Raw genomic sequence first — 22,521 nt, 5'->3', positions numbered from 1 at the left:
ACAGTATAGAGAAATTCTCAGCTTTGTTCTGTTTGAGCAGACAGTTCCTTTATTAATGTCTTGGAATCAATAAGGGACTATGTAAGCATTAGCAATGACTCACCAAGCATTCCGTTATGTCTAACTATATAAAACATGCTGTAGATTGTATCTGCTTTCATCTCTGCTTCCATCTCCTACCTACTTTTGTATAATCATACAGCAGACAGATTTGCACAGGTCAGGTCCATGTGCGCTAGTAAAAAAAAAAAAAAAAAAGTTACTGTAACTTTCCAGACGCGTGATTTCAATTCCATTCTGCTTCCTTATAGAATTTTAAGGAAGTTTAAAAAAAAAAAAAAAAAAAAAAAATTGAGAGTAGCAGTTGGCCCGGTCAATAATTAACTTGCATGCAGTTTTGGGAAAGTTTTCAGTGACTTTTCCTCCCCCACCAGTTGTCTCAGTTGCCTGATGGCTGCTCATTGACAGTGGAGCAATATAGCTAGCCTTAATTGAACAAACTCATATTGATCTGTCAAACTCCACTAGTGTTTTCATTCCTGTAGGACCCTGCCTCCCCCATGTCGAAAAGGACATTCCTCTCAAACATAATGAAGCTTTGAAGCAAAATATCTCAAGTCATCCGATCGGCTACTAATTTACTCTACGTAAACATGTGTTTTTCCCCCTGGAAGTTGGTTCTTTTCTGAAATGTGCCCCCTAAACTGCAGCTGCTTTGGTTAAAGATGATTAGTACAATGAAACACGAGAATAGGAATACATTTCAGATGCCAGGGCAAATTAGGCCGGAAATAATATCCATTAATGTGATTAGAAGTTCCTTACTACCAGGTATTGAATAAAAGTTTTATGGAGAGGACCAGGCAATAACTTTCTTGAGTTATGGGGACCGGTGTTGGAGGCAGCAGTTTTTATTGTTTTTTTATCCTCCCCCCCCCCTCCCTACCCGTCTTGCTGCACCAGCATAAAATTACATTCCTTTTTTTTTTTTTTTTTTTTTTATAAATGGTGACCATGTGTTTGACAAAGTCACCTGGCTCTTATATTATTGTCTTGTTAAAACAGATGTGAACCAAATCCTCCTTTTACCTTTCCGCCAGGCTGAGGAGGACATTTTATCGAGGGTTATCTACGTTCTATGCCTGTGATACTGCTGTTTAGTTTGAGATTAGTACATTGATTTTTGTCACAGGTCATGTTTTTTAATAGATCAGAATAGCCTGCAGAAAAGGCTCTTGCTCAAGAGGGAGCTGTGGAATAATCTCCAAGTTAACAGTGTTTGCAGTTGATACCAAGGAACCAGCAACAGATGAGAGAGAAAAAAAAAAAAACTTTAAAGTCATTTAGGATTTTAGAGAAAAGTTATATTCCCGCTTTGCCCCTGGGGTGGCATTGGGCAGTAGGTCGTAGACATATGTCAGAGATGAATTCATGTTTAGAGCAAAGTAAATAAATAGAAAATAAGTTAAAGTTGACACTAAAGAGTTTTTAAAAAAAAAATCAAAATATTGCCCTTAATCCGGAATCCTTGGTGACCTCTAGGTGTTTAACACCTGATATAGCTTGTTATTGATGGGGCACCTCTCGTAAGTGACCAGCTTTTGAGAACTGAGTGAAAGTCGTGGCTAAGCTGGGGCACGTCAGACAGGATTCTGTCAGTAAATTTAAAGGCAAGGCCAAAATGTGCTTTCATTTTTCTTGGGAAATGCCAGCCAGAATCTGGATCCTATTAAATGCCTTTCAGAGTTCATTAATTGCACTGTAAAACATGCAAACAACTGATAAGAACATTTCTTTTGTTCTGTAACGTCAAGATACAAATTAATGAGTGTAGCCGCTTTGCTTTGTAGACACAACCCCATGTAATAAAACAGGAGTGCTAGTGAAAGTCTGAACAAGAGAGCACTACTGTGGCTGCCAGGATTTATGTGATATATGGTGAAGCTTAAGTTTTTAGGAGCATTGATGCTTCCCCCCCCCCCCCCCCCAACTTCCCACAGACAGCCATACCAAAACAGCACTATGCAAAAATACCACTTTAGTAAAATAACCCACTCGCATGATTTTTACTGGAAATATTATCCTTAGTCGTACACGGTTACTTCAAGGTACTGTAAGTTCTGGCAGCTATTATAAGTTATATTAACAACCTGATGAATTCTCTAAGTCGATTTTCATTTCAACATCCTTCCTATGCAGAAAATGTGTTTGAAGAAGCAGTCATAAACTTTTTTGACTTGGTGCCAAAAAGCTGCTGTAATAATTAAAAGTGTCTGGTCCAAAATGCGTCTGCCTGGAATTGTGAAATATTGCATCCATAACAAATCATTAATATAAGTCAAGCTTGTCAATTAGCAATATGCAAAAGCCATAGCGTTCGTCTCGTAAGCCTGACACCAGCAAAGAAAGATTATTTTTGTATCGTGCTTGAGTGAATATGTTTAAGTCCTTCTGTAACCTCGTAACCTAGTTTTTTTTAGCTGAATCTACGTGCTTTCTCTAACAATATCCTCCAGATTGGTTGTTATGTGCTGAGGCACTACCAGGGCTAAATTATTACCTAGGTTGACAGCACTATTTAAGACCCACTATAGCTGGCTATTAAGTTGGGTTACTTGTCGATTGCCTTGTCATGTGACATTCTACAGAGTTCCCTTTTTTTTGCTATTATAGATATATCTATATTAGAAACTGCTCTACACTGTATTATTTTCATTGCTCTGTCCACCTCCGCCTGTTATTTTTACCGCCTAGGTAAAAAAGAAAAGGTGACTTTCCAAGGTCGCAGACTTTTACTCCCTACTCCAATATACCTTACATTGTCTTCATATTGCTTTTTTACGTTATTTGGTGTCTTGTGGATGACTATCTTTTTTAGCCTTTCCTTATGTAGACACCCTGAAGTAACAATGAAAGCAACGTGTTACGCATGTGCAGGAAAGTATTCTGATTCCAATCCCTTAGTTCTTCGAGTCAGCTTCTAGAATACTGAGCAGTATGATTACCACTCCTTGCATGGCTGGATATTGAAATAGCTTTGTTTCAGCTAAATTCTTCTAAGTCTGTCTCTCGATACTGCAGAACCAGGTTTATACTTGCTCTGGGCTTGTTTTCAAGATTTGGAAATCTTTAGAGGGCAGCAAGTTAAAATAAATAGTCACATTCTTGATACATTGGTTCCTGCTTCCAATTTCCAGAGGGGTTTTTGATTTGGCAATTTCAATTTGAGGGACAAAGAGACCTCCAGCCCAATAAATTTTTCATGATTAAAAGTGTAGCAGTAGTGTTCTCAGAAGTTCATTACATGCAGCTTGCTGCCTTTAATAGTGTTACTCTAGCCTGTTATAGCTTTGAAAGAATACCTTGGTTATTTCAAATGGGTTCCTGTAGCAGACTTGTATTTTCCCCTTGTGAATCCCATGCAATCAACAGTAGTTTTACAGACCTCATCCTTTTGAAGGAAGGGCACCTAGTTAAGGGTAAATTACCCTCCTGTAATTCTTCCCATTTAATCTTTTGCAAATGCCCGTAATGAAAGCACTACATTCCACCCAGTGGCCCCGTTTCCTGTTGTAGAGGGACAGATAAAGATGAGCCTTTCTTTCTGTCCCCTGTTGCTATGGACCCAGCAATCTACCAGCTCCATGCTGGGCTGAGAAAATGAATGAATACAATTAGTGCTTAAGGAAAGTTGGCTTGTTACGTTTTCAGAACCTCCATAGACAATCACACATGTGTACATCCAGAATTTTTTGCACTCTCAATCACTCCAACTCGGTGGACAAATTCCACCCTCAAAACATTTTTGGAGGAATTTGCACTTCACTTACGCAGATCCTAAAATAAGTAGTGTGCTTGTGCAGTTTAGCAGTTAGTCATCTCTGTTTCCTTTATTTTAAATGCAAGCGGGACTTTTTGAGTCAATTAACAGTTATTTAGTTTCTTATGTCCGGGTAGATATGTAAAATTATACGATGAGGACGAGTAATAAGAGTATAAAATGTGTACACTCCTTTTAATTATGCCAATAAATAGACTAATGTCTACTGCCGATGTGTCACTGTGTCCCTTGCAGAGAACTGCTTGCCTTGGAGGTATGGAAAAACCATCACCCATGCTAGGGCAGCACCGTTATGCTATGGCAGTATAGATGTCGTAGAGGAGAAAATAACTCAAGACACTTAAACTTTATAGCAAAAACAGGAAGCTTGGGCACGAACTTGCTCACTGTCTGCCCGGTGAAATATGCCTTCTATAATTAAGTGACAACTCAACAAATTGAGGTTTTAAGGTGACATGAAATGGTGAAGGTGACGCCTAATCTTCACTTTTATGATTTTAGCATTAACTTTTTAAGTCTTCTTTAATAAGGTGCCAGTGAAAATGCCGTGGATAATATTTGATTTCGGATTCGAAAGAGCGCCAGGGGTCAACTTATATTGTTTGGAATTTTTATTTTATTAAATGTTTTCTATCGTAAAATCAATTAATAGGTCGAATGGCGGCAGTTTGATACCTATCGCAATATTTTACTTGAAATAGCCATACCTGTGCATGTGTAGAATGCTGTAACCATTCTCCCACTAGAAATCCCTATTGTTCTTTACTGCAGCCTTGTAAGTACTTAGTAACCTTTACTTTATACGTGGGCTGTGAATTTATAGACACATACACAATTCGCTTTATATTTTACTATGTACAACTGCAAGTGGAAATATTATGGTGAGCAATGTAGCAGAGATAAATTTGGAATTTAACTCTTTATTCTGACCGTTTAGTTAAGATACGTATGTAAAACGCTAGCCAACACACAAATACATTGTGCAAAATGACAAACTCATCCTTCTTATGTATTTTTCTTTATTAGTGTCTTGGACGTGTCTTAAGCCGGTGAAAGTCATCATTATGCGATTTTATTGTGTTGCATGCTGTCTAAGCACAAAATGGCTTCCCTGGATATTTTTCAAAGATGGCCGCTAGTTGTCTTAGAAGTTCCATAAATGGAGAACGCATGTCAGATAAATGAGACCGAAGGCAGGAGAGATCACGTCAGCGCAAGGAATGTATTCTGCTCCAGAAATCCTCATTTGCAATTGGAATAGATTGAAGCCTATTTTTTGGCAATGTAGACCTGGTAGTGTGTTCCAAGTGAGATTGTTAAGGCATGTTTGACGGTTTTATAGTAGTTATTCCCACCAATTATTTCCTTCCTTATTAAAACACAATAATATGCGATCCCCGGTCTTAAATTTTGGAGATTATGTTTCACAAATCTTCCCGAGAACACAGGAAGGTAGCAAGGTAGTACCTCACATTCTTCTCCTTTACCTACTGCACAAAAGAAACATAAATCGCATGAAATCTGACCTGAACTGCATTGTCTGGCTCCATAAATGGATTAATAAATGAAATATATTTTATATAGGGGTCAAGTACAGTAACAGCTAAATATGCAATTACTGTATTGCCTGGAAAGACAGATGTCTACAGCTAGTGACAATTTACGGTCCCAGTACCCAAATTCTACATTGTTCACTATTGAGCTGTGGAATTAAAATAATTTATTGTCTTTCCAGTGTTTTAGTCAAGGATAACAAAAACTGCTAACACCAGGCATTGCGTGTTATTATTCTGGACCTATTTGTGGAGGTGCCAAACAAAATATAATTTCTTACCGATACATCCATATCCATATGCTATGTGTATAAACATATAATAAAGAAATCTAGATATAGCAGAGCTATCTTAGTTAACTTTTTGGGGCTGCATTGTTTTTCCATGCTATAACAATCTACGATGACATAAAGATATCATAAAAGGTAATGCTTCAGTACCGGCTCATCTCTGCTGTAAATAACAAACTCAACTCTGCTCAGGCTGTTGTTATAAGTGTACAGCTTTAATATTTTTATTCAATTTTAAGTAAGAGTGAATAAGTTAGAGGAATATGATAGACAACTGTGTGAGATCCCTTCACTGTTTATATGCAGAATCTTATATACTCTATAAGTCTATATATCTTATGTATATACGTCCAAAATTGTCCATCTAATTACCTTTTTTTTTTTTTTTTTTTACTTTTTTTAAAATTAATTGATTATTGCAATAGTGGGGAGTAAGCTGTTCTGTAAAATTTCATTGTCTTGTAGGACCATGAAAGAGACATTTCTTAGACACTGTGCTATCATGATGTGTGCCAGGAGCAGTTAGGCAATGTTTAGCAGTTGGAACTCTTATTCCCATTATACCCTCGTACTGGTATTGGCACTGGTTGCCCAAATACATAATCTCTTCAGTGCAATATGTGTTTATTACAACCATGGGAATAGAAAATATCCATGTATTAGAATTGAATCTTCCATTTACACAGTGGATATAGATATGTATGTTTCAGCGTCCATTTTGAATTGGCATCAGTATTGACCAGATGGGCCCTCGATGAAATTTAGTTACTCTGATAATAAGTTCCGGTTTAATTGTGTGAACAGAAAAAAAAATATCAAAAATCTTCCTTTGTCTTCTCATGTTGCAAAGTGCTCTTGAGGTTTCCATTTCCGACTGTCCTGTAAGTTATTAGTGTCTGTCAGAGCCATAATTGCCGCTAGTTCCTTGCACTCTGCTCGAAAAATCCAGCAAATAGAGAAAGTAAATGAAAGGCATTTTTTTGTTAGTGGAGCTCAGCTTTGTGCCATGCTTACACTTGGCCTTATTTCTTTTTATGAAGGTTTGCATAATTTAGCATTGCGTTATTGAATCGCTCCATGTGGGGGGTATAATATAATATAGTTGTATTTTAATTATAGTTTTGGAATTATTCTACAATGTTTATTAGAACCAACATTTTGTAAGACGCTGTTTATCGGATAAAAGTTAGTGCCACTGCATCAAGTTGGTCTGATCAGTCCGGATTCATAATAGCCTTATGAGTATGGCTCTTGGTCTCAGGTCCCTTTTTTCTCATATTTTTGCACATTTCTTTAAGATAGATGCAGTACAGTGTCCCATCTATTATATAACATATCTGAATGCCATTCCTGAATAAAAACATTGGATAAGGCTTGTCTGATAGAAGTAGTGTTGCTTCCATGTTTTTTATTTTTTTTTATTTTGGTAAATCTTTTATTTGCCTTTTTCCCCCATTTTGTAATAGACCTACAGTCTATATAACACATAAGTATATAACACATATATAGAATAAGATCTATATGTTATATATTTTTTTTCTTAGTTACAATCAATATTACCAATTTTTTTTTTTTTTCTTTTGACATTTTTTTTTACATTTCAATGGTTGAGTAATATTGATTTTATATTACATATAAAAATAGAAAAGTCAATATAAAGGTTGTCAAAATGTCTCATAATTTAAACTAAATGTCATCCAGTTCACTAGTTTCCAAGTAACCACTTCACATACATGTACATATAGAGTTAATTTGGTTCTTAAGGGCTAATTCCATGATTTTATTTATCTTATGTTCACGCTTTCTCGGTGGTAATTTTTTGTTTCAGGCTTTTTTGCTTGTTTTGTTTCCTTCATAGTCATCTATGCATTTCAGAATAATCGGCGACTCCAACACTAATACCCCACACCCACAAATTAATGGCTCCCTCCTTGTAATATTTTCCATGAGTTCATGAATTAACACTATGACTATGCATGCTTGGCTTAAAATCTGGGCATTAGGTAAACCTATGATAATTGCAACCTTCCATATCCCAGCAGCCTACTTATTTACTTTATTCATGTATTCCCCCTTCTTCTTGTGTAATATATTAGGGTGCCTTGCCAGTCTGGTTACAATGGCTACAATATTGTCGCTGAGCGCTCATTATGGTATGTAAATTTTGTTTGTACAATATTCATTATTGTATTTCGGATTGCGCTCTGATGAGCTTTCTTGGTTTAATAGTGCGGATTTACGAAATCCTTTTGCCCGCTAGCAACGCTGCGTGAAAAGTTCTTGCCGCCATAAAGCTGGCATTAAGATACGCGTGTGTGATTGTCTCACAATTAAACTTGGGAAAGAGGTATAATCACGTCCCCAAACTTTTGCGTGTGTTGATATGTTGATGTGGTTTATGTGCTTTGTGTGTCGGTGACGGCTTGGTATTAGTGTGCCGGGGGGGGGGTTGTGAGTAGAACATAAGAAAAATGACGTACTGTGTGTCAACTTTTAGATCTTTGTAAAAATTTTGAGAGTTTACACCACTAAGAGGCAAGATGGCGGTCCGGCCTGATAGACATTCATGAACAAAATTGGGGATATAGATGTTTTAGAAACTTCCTTAACTCTTCCACTGGCTGGTATTGATTATCAAGACAAAAAAAATTATTACTCCTTAGTGCTGAAATGCTAATAGTGTTTTTGTCGCTCCCCAAAGTATTCTCTGCTGTTCTGGGAAAATAGTGAAGAAATAGGAGCTGCCAAAAAGTGTGTCTCTTTATTACTAATTAATCAGACAAAAAGGCACCTCACTGACAGAAGCAATGTCAGGGCTGACAGCCTCTCTGGGATATTTTATTTGAAATACTGTAAAAAAAAAATAAAACTAATTAAATGATTCTCTGGAGGCCTCTGTGCTATTAGCTGACATCACAATGTATAGTGGCTTTTCCAATGCTGACTCTGAAACCTATCGGAAATTACCTTAACAGGTCACTTTATGAGTTTTTATTGACTATGCCTTTATAGGCAGCTAAAATAACTTCATTATTCATAATTAGTAACCAACCATCTCAAGCTAAACCATAGACTGATGGTCAGATCTTAAGAGTCACCATCCAAGGTCCAACCTGAATTATTCCAACTCTTTGAAATATCTTCAAAGCAAGAACTTTGTGTATTTTTGTTATTATTATGTAGTGTCTACATCGTACATATATGGCAGCAACATTTCTCTGACCATCTCACCTCTGAGCTTATGATTCAGTTTGAGCTTATGATTTAGTATTAGAGCTCGAGGCACAAGGGCACCGGATGACTCTTCCAAGATCACGAAGAGTTACTGCATTTTTCAAACACGCCATCTAGTCTGTCTCCTCTAATCTTATATAGGTAGAGATTTTCTTAGAATCCCGAAAACTGAGAATTGAATTTGGCCTTATCCAAATGATTCTTATTCACCTATTGTCAAATACATAATGTGATTTTTTTTTTTCATTGTCTTATGGTAAGACTTACTGATAATTATAGCTATAACAGAAAGCAAATGGCAGTCATGAATGCACATACACATCTTTTATTAAATCGCATTAATGCTCATAGGGCTGATGGGTTCAATGTGAGTTATGTGCATTTTCCAAGGGACAAAACTGAACAAAATAGCCATGATTCTTTTTGACTAAGCCCAACCATATTATATATATTATGCCTATATTTACAAATCACTATGTACTTTATAGAATGTTGTGTTTGTAAAGGGTTCGGAAAGGAAGTGACCTGTTATCTCTGGCCTTTGACATCTCTGTTCTGTGACCAATTATTTGCCAAAATGCTTGTCCAAAAAGTACTGAATCCCAAATTTCAACATATAATCTTAGAGGCACACTAGTTCCAAATTTCTAGGAAGTCAAGTAAAGCTATCAGCATGTTTTTCGGAGATTTAATGGAAGCTGGAATACCTAGAGGAAGCTTATGCAATCTTCATGTAGAGTGGTTGGATTCAGCCCCAAAACCCCATTGCTACAAGGCTGTAGAGCTAACCACTGAGCCAAAGTGCTGTCCACAACCACAGGTACATTCGATTAAAAGGGATAAATAAATGATATCACTATTTTCTAGCCTAGGATACTCCCAGGAGTTATGACTGCATTTCACTTCTCAGATAAGGCTAGCGTTATATTTATAACATTATATATCTTTTATTTTTTCTGTCTTCCGTGTTATCCTTGGAATATAACTCTAACAAAGAGAGAATATTCAATAACAAGCACACCACCTGGATTTTATTACATTGTATATCTTAACAAAGTACAGATGAAAGAAAGCATCCACGTCCGCGAAAATTATTTGCTTTTATATTACTTTATCTAGAATGGAGTGCCAGTTTTTGCTACTAGTAAAAACGTACTTCAGCATATTGATGACTTTGCTGTGTTCAATTTTTGTTAAGAGAATGGAATACTCAGAGGTAGTGGCTGCCTCTCAGAATCAGCCAGTCAATTTTCGTTTCATCCAGTTGAGTGCTAATTTAGCAATACTTAAAGGTTTCATTGCCTTGTAGTTAATTAGCACCAAGCAATGAATGCTAACTGAACTATTAGTGCACATTGTCAGCACACCCATGGTCTTTGTGCGACTGGAACCACTGCAAACCTAGAACACGTACACACGTGTTGGGGTGTTCTGGGATACAATAGGCTGAATGAGTAACATAATTGTAATAAGTACATAATAGTCACATCCACACATCTTTTCACTCACATCCTCCATTATGGTCTCAGTGCTCATAATTAAATAGCATTTTTTATTTTTTTTTAAGTTCTCCTCACCAAGCTAACAAAGGAATACGAGAGATGTACTATGTCTGTTAAGGGAACAATGAAAGTAATTACACACTCTGCTGTGCCAGACTTAGTCATGAAGTGTTAATAGGCAATAGTGGGTAGAGTTGTGATTTATGCATGCTCATGTGATACGTGCTTCTGTCGGTCCAGTCTCTCGGCAGCCTTATTAAATTATGCACCATATGTAAATCCAACAAAGTGTTGCACAACACTTAAAAAATATGGGCAATCTAAAAACTCATCAGGAACATGTGCCACGGAGACTCTTGTGCATCAAGTTTACGTAAAGTTGTGATCACTGCCGTAGTCCACAGTGGTCATCAATTTTATAAAGTTTTTGACTTTCTTAAAAGTAAGTTCACACATGGTGGATAAGCTGTGCAGTTTCTGCAGTGGAAATACTGCAGTAGAAAATCCATAGCAAAGAATGTACAAATTTGTACAGAACTGCCTAAAGAGCCCTGTGAGGGTGCACTGGAAATTCGCCTATCTAACCCCAGATCCTGTTCAGTTAACCCCTTATGTAGTACAATAGCAGGCCTCATTTTATGAGACTGTAAAAAGAGCCATAGTTGTCCCATACCAGGAGAAGTGGATATTCAGATATCTAACCTCTGCTGACTGCTGACAGCTGTTTAACCCCTTGGATGCCACTGTCAATTGTGCCACATAAATGCTTTACAGAGGAAGACTGTTCCCTCTATTACTATATCAGCAGCCCTGCAATACAATGGTAGGATACCAATGAGTTTTCATAGCAGCTGGGGGCCTAATGAAGCACCCAAGCTCCACTCTCTTTGAGTTTCCAATGGAATAAGTATTAGACAAAGAGGATGGTAACTGGGGGATTAGGTATATCTTTTGTACCTTCTTTTTTTTTTTATCATGAATTCTACCATAATGCTATACATGTTCGTACCACCTACTGTAACCCTACCAACTTCTGATGTGGAATGGCATGAAACCATTTAAATATTCCACCTGGTAGTAATTAACTAATACAAATCAATGGAAGACTTCTATTCTTTATATGTAGAATTTATTAATTAATTATTTTTTTTGCTGTTAAAAATATACATATAATTATTTGTTGCTCATTTCTTTTATTCTGGATGAATGTTATTCTAGTGACAAATTGGATAAACAATGGCCACTGATATTAACTCTAATTACATAATTATGTGCAAATACATTATAGCAGAATAATAGGATGGCTAAGCCTTTGATCCTTAGTAAAGTATTGTCTCTCTTTCTCTCTGTGAACTATAATACTTAAGTTTATTACATTCCGAATTTACATAAGAGTTAAAATATTATTGTAGACTCCAATGCGTTGGTGAGAATTTAAGTCATACCTAATAAGCTGCATGTTATCAAAGCTTTCAATGATTTCCAATGCCTTCATTTTGCATTTGACGACTTTTCCAAGTAGTGGTAGTGATTAACAATAAGCGAATGGGTGTTCGGAGGCAGACATACAGATGAGTTTCATTAGCACTCTGTGTTTGGAGCAAGGGATGTATCTAATATAATTTTATTGATCAGGCAGTGTGTGCCAGCGTTTGTAATACCTGACGACTGAATAAAATCTTCCCATTGTTAGGTAGAGAATCATCACTGACATTGGAGCGATACCAGCTGAGGTCATTGGAGGACCATTCGCTTATCTGTGGCACGGAAATGGTTGCTTTCTGCCAATTTGTCACTCTTTTTAATTGATAACATGAGCCATAGCAATTTTATTTAATTATTTAATTTTTTTATTTAATAAATATGTGACACTTTAAAGTGCAGGTCACGCAAGAAATCGATTATAACTTCAGATAACTTTAACCTGTTCCTTGCCAATCAATGCATTTGGTATATGGAAATGATATGCCAGTAAGTCAGTGGAGCTCACAAATAAATGGTGGCGCAAAAAGTACCTTCTACCAAGTATTAAAGAGTAGTGGGCACTCTGCATGCCATTGTGTGGTGCCTCTGTAAATAGTACTATATTAGGTAAATGTTCAAACCTAGAGGCAATGCATCTAGCAGGGTTTACCTTCTTAAGGGCCCGTTCACACTGAGTAAGACAGGCGGAATTCCGCAGCAGACCTCCCCATCGCGGAATCCCGCCTGTCTCAGTGTCACACAGTGTCTCTATGAGATGGCTTGCGTGCCCCTGCTTCCAACACTCTCCGTTCAAAGAATTGACATGTCAATTCTTTGAGCAGAGAGCGGCTGGAGCAGAGGCGTGTGAGCCATCTCATAGCGACACTGAGGCAGATAAGATTCCACAGCGGGGGGCTCTGCAACAGAATTCCGCCACTTTTACTCAGTGTGAACATACCCTTATGCAGCATCCAACATATAAATGTTACAGAATGTATTATCTTGTAGACAGGAAGGAACAATGGCAAAATAAATAAATAAATTACCACTGTTACCTTGTTGAACTGTGTGTGCCAAAAGTTACCAGTTACCAACAGCTTGAATGAGATCTAACTCTGCCTAAAGGGAACCTGTCATTACTTTTATGCTCCCCAAGTATTCAGGGCGGTCATTAATGGCTTGTCTACCCCATCAGCCTTGATCGATAGATTTATTCCTGTTTGGGTACATGGAGAGATCAATCAATCAAGGCCGCCAGGGCAGGCAGAAAGCATCGGGACCAGCCCTATAACTCATGGTTCAGGCAGAATAAAGGCCTAGCTTTATTTACATAGCTACAGCAATAATGTGACACTGCTGATGACCACTGCTGTCAATTATAGTATGGAAAGAGAAGAAATTAAACTGTTCATTAGATTTATTAGAGTTCTCACAGTTCTTAGAAATAGGCATATGTTTGGAAAAACCCTTTAATGGGAACCTCATTGGCTGATAAAGGCAATGAAGCAAGGTACTGTAACTTACCTCTAAAGAGACAGACAATAAATGTTGTCACTCTTCAAGGTTAATTTTATAATATGCCGATACAATTAAATTTTCTTACCAAAAATTGACGTGCAATTTTCATGAAAAGTCCTCCATGGTGATAGACAGAGACATTTACAGTGTACCCTGCATGCTAAAAAATGCTTTCCTATGTAAGACAGTAGTCCTACTACTGCATGCCATCCAGCTCCATGGGGTTAAAAATGTAAATATGATGATATAGCTAATATACATGTATAGAGTAATAGCAGAATGTATCCGCATTGTTCTCTCTCTTAATCTCCATCTCAGCAACGTACACTAATGTACACTAGGGCCAGCTCTATGGGAATATATTGAAATTGCTTTATTTAAATATAAATCTCTTCCTATAAAATCAGCTCCTTCACTACTGGCGGAAAATATGTAGTTGTAAACTGTACAAATGACAGGGTAATTCCGATATGTATACATTTTCTGAACAGCATTAGTCTATACATATTCTTTCTCAATTGCTTTGCTTAAACAATTACAGAGAGAGTACTATCATTTGCCTGCTTGACGATATCTTCCTTTGTCAGACAGCTGTTCATACACTCACATAATCACTATTTCCAAGATTTGAATTTCTTTTTGTTGTGACGTTCGGAGAGAAGTAAAAGGGATATTAAATTCCATCTCTTCAGAGTAGGTGCAAATCCACAGGAGATAAGCGTGAATATTGGAGAAGTCTTCTGGACTTGTGAATAGTTTCATTTACCTCCATATATGACATATTAGTACTTCTCTGACATAGTAGGACGGGTCGTACGAAGACTAAACCTTCTTTATTTGCCATTTGCAAGATGGGATTTGCAAATTCTCTATTTCTCATCAATCCCAATTTACTTGGCCTTTATGTATAAGGCAGAAATACAATTTTTGTAACCATACTGTATGAAACTGATTAGACAAAGACATCATGTGTTGCTACATCTTTGTATACTGAGTAATTAGTTTTTTTTCCCTCCTTATAAACTAGAATTACCCTAGGGAGATAGTTGTATGTAAAATAAATTTTGATGTCTTATAATTAAAAAAGGTTTCAGTTTATGTTTCAAACCAAGAGATTGAATCGTCTTTTATTACAGGAGCTCGGCTCAGAAAATTGAAGAGAGAGATTTAATGGCTCCTCGTGGCACCTGGCTACTTTATAAAATTCTCAGGGGATACCCTATGGCAGATAATATATGGTGTAATTGATTTGTTCCTACTTTTTTTTTTAATATTTACAAATTTCCAATTAGATGAATAAAAAAACCTCCTCACTTTATAGGTATATAGTTGCCAGCTGTCAGCTAAAACATGTTAATTAAAAATGGAATAGAATAAAATATTTTGGTTAGATAGGAGTCACTAGTAATGGTATGTATTGGGGGTTTTTAGACCCAATTCTAGATTTTTTTATCCATATTTTTTGTGTTTTTTTTTTCTTCCAACAATGGATTATGCAAATGTACCGGATTCATACTAGCTTGGGTAAGTCTTCTGTTCTAGCCATGAGAGTAGTGTTCTTACATTAATAGAATCTAGGCAATCTCAAGTGACTTTACCATAGAGAAATATTATAATGATGTTATATAGTATGGGTAATGGGTAACTGGTATGGTAGAAATTGTAATTTAAAAAAAAATATATTTATTTTTTGCTGCTGATGTCATACTTGTCACTTTGGTTAGGGACTCTCACAGTCCAGCAAATTAACTGTATTTCATACCAGAAAACTGATGTAAACTGTAAATTATAGCCACTATATTACAGACATACAAAACTTTTTGGATAGACTTGAGATCTACCCCCTATTAGTGGAAATGCATGTGTTGGATACATGGCCACACTACAAGGCCATGCACACCACCACAAGGACCAATGGTTAAGTTAACTACAGTGGTTAAGCATTTATTATGACTACAAATATTCAATATTACACATGAATAGTAAAGAGTTGGAGCTTCCAGACATGGAGGAGCGTAAGGCTGCATTCACAAGGAACATGGACGGCCTGTAACAGAGCTGCGTGGCTGCTTCATTGCAGTGTGACCCATATACATACAGTTCCCCCGCTCCCAGTATCATATCAGAGAAGGGGGGTGGCTCCGTTACAGGCCTTCCACAGCCGTGTTCCGCATAAAAACCAGAACGTGTGAATGGAGCCTATGATCAGAATTCATTCTTCCATGATTGCAAGATCTATGGTTAGGCACACTTTGGAATGTCATAGTCTACTGTCTGTAATTAAAAATATCCCCATCAGAATAAGGATCTATTTCTGCACCACCTAAACATGACCTGTTTCAGCCTTGAAGATCGCCTATGTGTATGGGGGCCTCGAATCTGCCTGATCTTTTTGCTCCTCCACCCGATACTAAAGCTATTATATGTCTATGTATTAAGCAATGTGACTGGTAAAATTAGGCTCATTTTGGATGAAGAGATGGGCGGCTGCCTCTGCCTGCAAAGGAGAGCTGATCATCAAGATCTGTGCTCGTTGGTAGTGCCTTTTCAAGGCATGACCCCTCGTGCTGCAATTAAATACACTGTTATCAGTCACATATCTCCTGTTTACACAGAGACATGTACGTCTGATAATGATTAGAGATGAGCGAACCTTAAGCATGCTCGAGTCCATCCGAACCCGAACGTTCGGCATTTGATTAACGGTGGCTGCTGAAGTTGGATAAAGCCCTAAGGCTATGTGGAAAACATGGATATAGGCATTGGCTGTATCGATGTGCTCCAGACAACCTTAGAGCTTTATCCAAGTTCAGCAGCCCCCGCTAATCAAATGCCGAAAGTTCGGGTTCGGATGGACTTGAACCTGAACCCGGTTCGCTCATCTCTAATAATGATGTACAAAGTTGACCAACAGGCGTTCACTCGCTCGTCAGCTGATCACTGACCCGCTTACATGGGCTGATTATCAGGTGAATGAGCCTTCCTAGGAATATTCTTTAGCGACCATCGTCCTGTATAAAATGGCCTTAACTTTAGCGAAAAGAAACTAGAAACTGGAACCTATGAATCAGGGGACATTAGTTTACTATGTGGGAGTATCATTTCGAGTACATTCTACAAAGCTCATTTAGATTCATTTTTGTCAAAATATTAATTAAAATGTAAATTCCTCTAGCCTACACCTTGGTTATAAATATTCCAAGCAACTTATGGGAAAGTATTTCCTCCAAGCTGTAGGATAATTAAATGTTTTTGTCTACGGAATTATAGCTCGCTCTCTTCTATAGCGTATTTGGTGACTGAAGACATAAACCCAATCATTACTGCGTTAATGGAATAATAGTATTTGTCTCAATGTGGTAATCATTGCCCTGTGGTCAGTCCTGCAGGAAATAACAGTATCATTTACATATGCAAATGTATTATGGCTAAGCAGAAACCGCACAAGGCCGACATACTCAGAAAAAATTCTATATATCTGTTTATGTTCTATTAGCTCAAACCGCGTCAGTATCTGACTTAACAGAAAACCACTTTTAAGTGTACAGGAAGCAGTGATGAATGGGTGACAGGATAATGTAGCGAGGTCTAGCAGAGAATTGGTATTTTTTTTTTGTCAGTGAGTTTTTCTAGTGATACAGCACTTTGACGGCTCTTACTGACAGGCAGGTAACGTCAGGGCATCAGCTCCTACTCCCAGGAATCCCATCACTGTCAGAACCATGTTTGCTCTTTAATCTATGGTTCAATTGCACTAATCTTTTCCAACTCCTTTTTTTTAAATCTGCTACGGATGACAGGAAGAAGCTACGTCTGCTTCTCCACCCGTCTCTATTTGTTTATTCCTATCCAAACACTAACATTGTTAAACACTTACCTGTTGTGTATAATACGTAGGTTATAATAGCCGCCGCTGCAAACTTTACAGAAGTGAGAGCTCCGGGTAGCTTTACATAGAGCGGCGGCTGACCTTTAGCTTACAAATTGACAGCAGCCATCATTTCTATAATGTTCTGACATGTTGAAAGTTTGAGGTATAATTTCCCACCTTTTAAGTCATTGCAGGAGGAAGCTATAGAAAGGTGTTGGTACATGTCTGCAGGAATTCAGGGAACTGTTGCTTTTGCATTAAAATGGCTTGGTGAAACAGGTTCTCTTGCTCTAAGTCCTTAGATGGTATCAGTCGGAATTGTTTTATAGGTTTAGACTTTTGGGCTGTGTAATATACAGTAGCCTATTGTACTGTTGCTATTGATGTGTATTGTCGGTAAATGAGATCATTAGCATAAAATGGTCTAAAACAGTAGGATAAGCGTTACAAATCTTTTAAGTGCTGGACCACCCTTTGCCTGCTGGATTACAGGCTGTATCAGGAAATAGCCTGGGAACTGAAGTGTAATATCTGCAAAGTTTGTAAAACATGATCAATTATGGCGTGGCCCCAGAAAAACCTGTTCTATTGAGGTGTTTTATAGTCTTCCATCCTCATTCTCCTTGTCTTCGGTGAGACTTAGGTCATGTCTCCCTTATCTGCATGTGCACCATCTGAAGGCCCTTTTATACAGGTCGGTGCTCCTTTACAGAACCTTCAGAAGAACCGATCAGTCATGTGGCCGCACCCAACAAGCAATTGCTACATTGTTTGTGCAACTCCAAAGACCATCATTCTCAGCCACCCATCCCCTGATTATACATGTAATGTGCACCTGATAACAATGATTTCATTAGCTCAATGAGCCAACGGAATATTGCAAACAAATGTTTCTTGGAATACTTATTCAGCAATTAATTGGCCCATGGAAATGGATCTAGGCATCAACTGTATTGGAAGGCAATAAAGATAGGGATTATGTACCTAGCCATATTACAGTACTAAGCAAGCTACAAGATGCAAAAAAAAAAAAAAATCTATTGGTAGCTTCACGCGTACCAGATCCGCAGCGAAATTCACGCTACGAGTTTGCAGCGAAATCTGCTGTGGATCCGGTATGTGTGAAGCTACCCTAAAAGGGAATGCATATCAGTCTGTAGAATCATCCATTCAGATGGAGTCTTCAACAGAATAAAATCATAGCATACTCAACCTGATATTACTTCTAATTGCCTATAATACATTGGAGAACTTAGATCTGTAAGGTGCTGCTAACAAACGCTGTACAAGCTGTCTGAGCATGCAGGCTGTGCATGCTGTTTTTTTTCTCGGGGAGGGGGGGGGGATTAAAGGTGTTGTCTACCTGGATTTTATCTCAAGGGACAAAAAGCACTATTGACCTCACAATTTCCCTTGCCAGTGACCCACCCTTGCCTTGCCTGACCCACCACGTTGCCTACCAAGTCTTCTCTAATCTCCGGCTCCTGATCCCATCTCAGAACACAGAAAATGGCTGGGAATGCATACTCTGCCAGTCACTGACTAAAGGAAGCTACCGACATTGCCAGTCATTGGCCAAGCTGGTATTTTCTTCCCTTTCCTGTTTGTTGAAGAGAAACTAGGAGGTGGTGATCAGAGGAGATCACAGCAGTAAAAAATAAACTATATATTTTTTTGTTCTTAGTCTTCCCTGTATAATAATAATAATAATAATAATAATAATAAATAATAATAATAATAATAAATTTATATTTTTAACAATCCCCTTTAACGAAAACATAAGATCCTTAGGTATATAATGAGTATTTGGAGTACATGTATACACTGTGTAGATGTTAAATCAATCTCACCTGCAGCACTGTATTATCCTCAGAAGTTAGCATCAGTGTCACACTGGAGGTTATTACCATTACTATTGTTTGTGGAGGAGTCAGTACAATAGTCACCTTCAATCAGCCGAATGAGCAGAGGCTTCTTATGCCTATAAAACACCATTTATAAGCTTCGGTATTGAACAGAGATTGACAGCGGTTTGAATGTGGGTAGAGTTCTGTTTGGATTAATCCAGGTGGAGTAACTTGTCAAGCTAGTCATGCAAGCAGGTCTGTATTTTTGGACATGTCCCACAGGCCCAGATATACTATGGGCACAGTACATTAATAATTTTTTTACATAGTGATAAAAATATTGTTTTATTTGAGGTGACAAATGTTTGTCTGACTTTAATAAATGCTAAAACATGTTAATAATTGCTATGTCTATTACATCAGGAACACTATAAAAACATCTCCAAATGACTATCTTCTTGAGCAGACCAACGCCTCATCTAGGCCAGATTTTGTGTTTTATATATTCAGTCCACCATAAATTATGGATAAAGGACCACATCCAATGATAATAGCACTAAGAAACTGCTGTATAACCTATGGACGATTTTAAAGAGACTCTGTCAGTAGGTTTATGTAGTCTTATCTCAGGGTATCATAAACTAGTGACAGTGAAGCTTAACAGAATGCTTTTTCATTTATATTGTTCTGTGCAGCTGATTCAGAGATATCCTCCTGAATTACGTGGACAATAAGTAGTCCTCTCCATTATATGCACGAGCCCAGTAGTCCTGGATATTCATGAGACGTGGAAAGCTCCACCCACCAGCCGCTGATTGACAGTTATCTACCCATTCCGTATATAGGCAGTCAACTGTCAATCAGCTACTGGAGGGCGGGGGGAGGTATGTGGGAGGTATGTGACAAGAGTCCTATTCTCTTGCATATTAAGAGAACTGATGAACAGAATGATGTAAATCGTTTACTAATCTATTCATTATTCCTGTCACTAGTTTAGGCTGCCTAAATTTAAGGCGGAATAAACCTAGTAACAGATTCCCTTTAAGTTCATGACAATGTATTCAAATAATCATAATATTTCTCCATTTACTGTAAAATTACAAAGCTATGACGTACAATGTTCTATACTTTAGGAAACACCCTCGTAGTCTGTTATAATAATAATATTTACCCTGGCAGTATCTGGCACATATATATATATATATATATATATATATATATATATATATATAATGATAATAATCAGCCTAATTTAAAGTTAAGTAGTCATCTTCATGCCATTGGCTCCACATTGCTGTAAATATTGACTGTGTCGGATCTGAACCTTTTATAGGGCCAGACACTGGTGTTCTTGAAAGGCCCCTATTGTTCCCTGTGAGTCGGCATTCCATAGCCAAGACCAAAGTATGCATGCGTTACAGAGAGAAGAAAGGCAGCTTGGGGAGAGGAACAAGGCTCACAAAATGAACTAGTAGATGTTCTGCGTTGGGGGAAAAGGAAAACTATACTAAAAACAGTAATGGTTCCTGATACTCTACAGAGTGTAAAACTTAATTAGTGGAAAAGCCAGGAACACATTTCCATGTCATGTATCGAAGACCTGATGGCCTTAACTATTTCACTGCCGACCAACGAAAAAGAGAAACAAAGAGCATACATACAGGCTACTGTCTGGGAATGGATCAACTTAAGTAGCTGCTACTTATCACTCATCGGCACTGTAACTTGGATGAAGTGTGAGTTCTTTGTTAGAATTTCTATAAGTGAACTGTGCACTCCACCATTCAACCACATTACGTTCATCAGAATGTTTACATTATAAGCTCCATCTGTGGCTAAAATACATGCACGCTTTCAAAGTGTCAGCATATCTTTGTCTTCGGTCCCTTAAGGCAGTGCTATGCACGCTAATACACTCTTGAAGAATAAAGAAAACTTCCTGGCACATTTGGTAAATATAGAAAGTGCTAAATTTCACTATGGATCCCACTGTCTAGGAATTGACATGAAACTCCTTTGCACAGGCTTTGTGGCTAATGTCGCTCTAAGGCCCATTAGTTCTATAAAATCTGAAGGGGCCATATTCCTTTTTTATGCTGTTTTTTCCCCCCTTTTAATTCATTAAGGCAACAAAAGAGCATTGATTTTAAAGCTGCCTTTATGAACGTACGCAGAAAAGAACGGGAAAAGATATGACAATGGTAATATGTACTGTATATTTTCTCTGCTGCCTTTTTTCCGTAAATGTAAATTATCTCAACTTTTAAAATGTAAAGAATGAAGAATAGAAAAAAAAATCTGGTAAATATAAAGCACTCAATGAATAGAAACAATCTTTTAAGGCACTTGAAATACATGTCAGAAAATGAAATTATAAGGGAGTTAAATTATTCTGAGTCAATGCTAAAACATACATTAAAAAGCATGTGTGCTGTGCCTGACCCTGACAGCTCGAAATGATACCGTAACAAGAGAACCTGTAAATTTAGATATGCTTCTTTGTTTCTATCTATAAAAGTCTCCTTTTCTCTATGACAATCCACTTCTAGCATGGACCCCTCACCAATGCACAAGAGAAAACCATTAAGCTGACTGGTATGTAGCCAAGTAGTAACACAACACATATATCTAGCCTCTTGTATCCAATTATCTCACAATAAAAAGGACATACCTGCTTTTAGCAATTTCACCAGAAACTCAACAACAAGACCAGTCTTCAGTTTAAAGGAGATGTCTGGCGGTTATTAAAATCTAGCAGCCGGCAGGGGCAGGGGGAATTTGATCAGAAGTACTAACTTACCTCTCCATATCCCAAAGGTGAGAAGCGGGACCGGCCTTGGGACCCCTGCCGGGCTCCAGGATCTCTAGCGATGACACGTCACGACCTGGCTGATGGACTGGCCACTGAGCCAGTCAGCGAATGGAGCAGGACGTTGCTTAAGTCACTGATTGGCTGAGCTACCAGTCCATTAGCCAGGACAGGCCTTTTACCCCGAGACATGACGTCATCACAACTCAGCAGAAAATGCCTCCCGGCGAGGATCACGAGGTCACTCCCGCTGCTCAGCACTGGCATGGGGAGAGGTAAGTTCATAGGCCGATTAAATTCCCCCCGTCCCTACCGTTTGCCAGATTTTAAAAACTGCCGTACTTCTCTAAATACAAAGCTGGAAGACCACAATGATTATATCAGTAATATGATATCAGAATAGCTAGTGCAAATGACCTGACACTTGTCATAAGTCTTTTAAAGTGACAGGAAGGCTAGGTTCACACAACGTCTTTTTTTGGACATTCGATGGCTGTCTTTGTGGACATCTGTCATTGTGAGGTCAAATAAAGTCCATTATTATTTTGAAATTTCACAATAACAGACGTTATTTGACCTCAAAATTATAGAC

The 22,521-nt window shown here is 37.8% G+C and overlaps 1 protein-coding gene across 1 annotated transcript in view; it reads left to right on the top strand.

The window, feature by feature from the left end:
* EFNA5 (ephrin A5) overlaps nucleotides 1–22,521 on the top strand; it is a 349,660-nt gene that overhangs the window by 1,951 nt on the left and 325,188 nt on the right. The gene's annotated exons all lie outside the window — the stretch shown is intronic.

This window comes from Dendropsophus ebraccatus, chromosome 3 (genome assembly GCF_027789765.1).
Source record: "Dendropsophus ebraccatus isolate aDenEbr1 chromosome 3, aDenEbr1.pat, whole genome shotgun sequence".
Classification (NCBI taxonomy): Eukaryota; Metazoa; Chordata; class Amphibia; order Anura; family Hylidae; genus Dendropsophus; species Dendropsophus ebraccatus.
Note: the sequence above shows the minus strand (reverse complement) of the source record. Positions and strands in the feature narration are given on the sequence as shown.